Genomic DNA, 4,692 nt, shown 5'->3' with positions numbered 1-4,692 from the left:
GCCTCAGCCTCCCGAGTAGCTGGGACTACAGGCGCCCGCCACCTCGCCCGGCTAGTTTTTTTGTATTTTAGTAGAGACGGGGTTTCACCGTGTTAGCCAGGATGGTCTCGATCTCCTGAACTCGTGATCCGCCCGTCTCGGCCTCCCAAAGTGCTGGGATTACAGGCTTGAGCCACCGCGCCCGGCCCGAGAACTGTTTCTTTACTGTTTCTTTCTTCCTTTCTTTCTTTCTTTTCTTTCTTTCATCGCTTTCCTTTCCTTCTTTCATCTTTCTTTCTTTTTTCTTTCTGTTCTTTTTTTTTTTTTTTTGATGGACTATCACTCTGTCACCCAGATTGGAGTGCAATAGTGTGATCTTGGCTCACTGCAACCTCTGACTCTTGGGTTCAAGTGATTCTTCTGCCTCAGCCTCCCAAGTAGCTGGGATTACAGGTGCCTGCCACCACTCCTGGCTAAATTTTTGTATTTTTAGTAGAGATGTGGTTTCGCCATGTTGCCTAGGTTGGTCTCAAACTCCTGGTCCCAGGTAATCCGCCCGTCTCAGCCTCCCAAAGTGCTGGGATTACAGGCATGAGCCACCATGCCTGGCTTTACATTTTCTTTCTTGCTGGTGACTTTTACCCTCCTGTTGGCATTGAGATGGCCACACTAGTTCCAGAAGCTAACCAATGAAAAAAACTTGTGCTTTGGACCAAGGGCCTTTTTGCTGGCAGTCTCTCAGCAGACACCCTCCTGTCTCCCAGGCCTGTGCTGGGTCACATGAAGGCTCCTAAATGAACCTCAGACCCTCAGACCACAAGGCAGCCTTGCAGCAAGGGGGCGGCTTCCCTGAGGCACTGAGTATGAGATGGGTACCACCACAAAGTCAAGGTTCTGTTAGGGAGGAAGAAGGTCCTCAGAGTGGGATACTGGAGTTTGAGATTTTTGAGGTGAAAGAGTTCAAAATGTGAGCAAGAGCCAAGATCGCGCCATTGTACTCCAGCCTGGGCAATAGGAGTGAAACTCCGTCTCCAAAAAAAAAAAAAGGGCCAGGCACAGTGGCTCACGCCTGTAATCCCAGCTTTGGGAGGCCAAGGTGAGCGGATCACCTGAGGTCAGGAGTTCAAGACCATCCTGGCCAACATGGTGAAACTCCCTCTCTACTAAAAATATAAAAATCAGCTGTGCGTGGTGTTGGGCACCTGTAATCCCTGCTACTCAGGAGGCTGAGGCAGAGAATCACTTGAACCTGAGAGGTGGAGGTTGCAGTGAGCCGAGATCGTGCCACTGCACTCCAGCCTGGGTGACAGAGTGAGGCTGCATCTTAAAAAAAAAAAAAAAAAAGATAGGAAGGCCCAGGGACCACAGGCCTCTGGGTAGGTCATTCTTGAGGATATTGATATCACCCAGAATTATGGCACAAGGTGGCAAGGGCATGGAGAGGGACACAGCAAGCCAACCTGCCAGACCCCGTAAGTGGAGAGGTGCTGGAGAGGAGCAGGTGACAGACAAAGAGGAAAGGGGATGGGGTGTGCTTCTTTTCCTTCTCCTTGAACCCTGTTGACTATAAGCACCTTAATTCTGAGCAGGTTTCGTCCTACTGCTCTGGGCAGGTGCCCATGTCTTTCCTATCTAGGGCAACAGCTTCTTGCCTGGCCTCCCTGCCTGCCCCTATTCCCTCTACTCCCTGGTTTCCAAGCTTCACTGCACTCCGGAATCCCCAGGGAGCTTCTCAAAGCCTAATGCCCAGGCCACACTGCAGTCCAGTTGAAGGAAAGTCCCTACGGCTGCTTCCAAGCACCAGCGCTTGCCAGGACTCCTCGGGTTATCCATTATTACGCAGCCTGGGTTGGAACGACACCTCTGCCTGTCCCCACACTGCCCATTCTCTTCTCAAAAGCCAGGTGGAAGTGGTACAGTTCTTTTAGAATTTGTCTGGCAGGTCTTCTTGTTTTTACTGGAAAATCCTCCAAAGGAAAAAACAATAAAAAGGCAGTAGGAGCAAGTCATTCCCATTCATTCAAAAAACAGTTGTCTGGCTAGCACCGTGGCTGTCACCTGTAGTCCCAGCACTTTGGGAGGCCAAGGCAGGAGAACTGCTTGAGCCCAGGAGTTCAAGGCCAGCCTGGGCAACATAGCAAGACCCTGTCTCTACAATATATTTGATTTTTATTAACCGGGCATAGTGCCTGTGGTCTCAGCTCCTTGGGAGGCTGAGGAGGGAGGATCACTTGAGGCCTGGAGGTTGAGGCTGCAGTGAGCTATGATCACACCACTGCACTCCAGCCTGGGTGACAGAGTGAGACCCTGTCTCTTTTTTTTTTTTTTTTTGAGACAGAGTCTCGCTGCGTCACCCAGGCTGGAGTGCAGTGGCGTGATCTTGGCTCACTGCAACTTCCGCCTTCCGGGTTCAAGAGATTCTCGTGCCTCAGCCTCCCGAGTAGCTGGGATTATAGGCATGCACCACCACATCCGGCCAATTTTTGTATTTTTAGTAGGAGACGGGGTTTCACCATGTTGGCCAGGCTGGTCTCAAACTCCTGACCTCAAGTGATCCTCCCTCCTCGGCCTCCCAAAGTGTTGGGATTATAGGCATGAGCCACCACATCCGGCTAACCCTGCCTCTTAAAAAGAGAAAAAAGGCCAGGCATGGTGGCTCACGCCTGTAATGCCAGGCCGAGGAGGGTGGATCAGGAGGTCAGGAGTGTGAGACCAGCCTGACCAACATGGTGAAACCCCGTCTCTACCAAAAATACAAAAATTAGCCTGGCATGGTGGTGCTTGCCTGTAATCCCAGCTACTCGGGAGGCTGAGGCAAGAGAATCGCTTGCACCCTGGAGACGGAGATTGCAGTGACCCCAGATTGCGCCATTGCACTCCAGCCTGGGTGACAGAGTGAGACTCTGTCTCAAAAAAAAAAAAAAAAAAAAAGAAAGAAAAAAGAAAAGAAAAAAGAAAAAAAGTTTTCAAGTCCCTAATATTTTCCAGGCACTGGGAATACAAACATGAAAAATACATGAGTGTCCCCCACAACAAAGTTGAACAAAGACACTTCCTCAGGGGACAGAAGTGTACACAGCATTGTGATAGGTGCTATGGCAGAGAACAGCTCCATGGCATCCAGTAGTCACCTCTAAACCCGAGGTGGGGAGGAGGCCAGAAGCCTTCCCAGAAAGTAGGCCCTTTCCAGCTTCGCCATCTTCATCTCCACCTGACTTTGGCCTCCCATAGACGGCCAAGCCTACTTCCTGGATCTAGCTTGAGTTAAACGGTTTTGCCTCACAAATCTCAAATTCTCAAATCTGTCTGAGCTCACCATGAATTATAAAGCCTTTTATAATTCATGTGACAACTCGTGCCATGAGCTGTGGCTCCTGTCTCCCTTTCTGGCCTCAACTCTTGCCATTTGCCACGGGACCCTACGGTCCAGCCTCCGGCTTCTGGGCCTTGTGTATTCTGCTCTCCTCCCAGGAAGATACCTCCAGGACCAGCACGGAGCAGGGCTCAGGAAACTGAGCAGGGTGGAGGAAACTGAACCAGTGCCTGGGATGAAGAAGGCGAGGGCATGTGCAGGAATCACCATAGCTCAGGTAGCCTGAGGCCAGTGCGCCTAGGACGGGGAGGGGTCTCCTTTAGTGTCAGCATCTCCTGGAGAGCTGTCCCCACGGCCACAGACGTCCCCGGGGCGCCAGGCCCTGCTCTAAGCTGGGACTCAGCCGACTCAGACAAGGGCCCTGTCCTCTCGCCCCATCTCATCCTGGAGAAGAGTACCCTCTTCTCAGAACAAGCATGTCACTTCCTTGCACTTTAACTTCGTTTGCGGCAGTGCAGGGTACTTTACAAAGCTATAAAGGAATTTATCCTGGTGCAAAGGGAGACTCTTTTTCCTTACAGGATTTGCTTTAGAAAACTTGTAATCACAAATTCTTTTTGAGATATACGTAAATTTTTTTAAAGCTAAATATTTCCCCCCAGTTTTACAACTCAAGAATGTATTTTCTCAAGGACTTGAGAGTCCTCTCTTTGAAATGTCATCCCCGTCTCCCAGTTCCGTGGGAGGGTAGGAGTCCAGCTACCAGAGAGCCCCTGGCTTCAAATTGTAAACCCACCTCCTGTAGTAAATATATGAAAAATTCATTTTTCCTTTGGATAAAGGCAATTAGCAAACGCAAATGGCCACTGCATTTACTAATGGCCACTCCATCATCAGGCGAATTTAAGATGAATTCTGTGACAAATGGTGCAGTGGAGTCCCCTCCCCGGAGGGCTGTCTCGTTTACCTCGGGAGCATGTGTGGGGTAGGTGGCATCCTCCCGGCTGTTTGATACAGGCAGAGATTTCTGTCATTGCAGCCTATTTGCGGATTGCTTGTGACGCACATCACATGCTGGTTTAATGTTTGTTCAAGACCCAAACTGCCGTGGAGTTTTGAGGGTTGACAGGTTCGTTTTTCATCACACGTCCCCGACAGTAGAAACCGGCGTAGCTGGACAGGGCCTTGGGAGAATTTGGACAGTGGGAATAAAGACGAGCGTCGCCTCCTACGCCCGCCGCATCTGCAGCAAGCGCGCACCGTGAACCTCCGGGTAGCAGCGCAGGTCTCGGGCTGCGCCACAGCCGCGCCCGCAGAGCTATTTTTAGCCGCCGCAGCCTGCCCGGCCACCAGACTGGGTGGGCGGCACCCAAAAGCGCCCCGTCCATCGAGGCCCCGCC

The 4,692-nt window shown here is 51.2% G+C and overlaps 1 non-coding gene across 1 annotated transcript; it reads left to right on the top strand.

Annotated features, from left to right (window-relative positions):
- Positions 1 to 1,887: 1,887 nt before the first annotated feature.
- LOC112611740 lies at positions 1,888 to 1,949 on the top strand. Its single transcript, XR_003116721.1, has one exon. It is a non-coding gene; the product is annotated as a U7 small nuclear RNA (small nuclear RNA).
- The last annotated feature ends 2,743 nt before the right edge of the window (positions 1,950 to 4,692 follow it).

The sequence above is a fragment of the Theropithecus gelada genome, chromosome 18 (assembly GCF_003255815.1).
Source record: "Theropithecus gelada isolate Dixy chromosome 18, Tgel_1.0, whole genome shotgun sequence".
Lineage (NCBI taxonomy): Eukaryota > Metazoa > Chordata > Mammalia > Primates > Cercopithecidae > Theropithecus > Theropithecus gelada.
The sequence above is the reverse complement of the archived record's forward strand: the minus strand, read 5'-3'. Positions and strand labels throughout refer to the sequence as shown.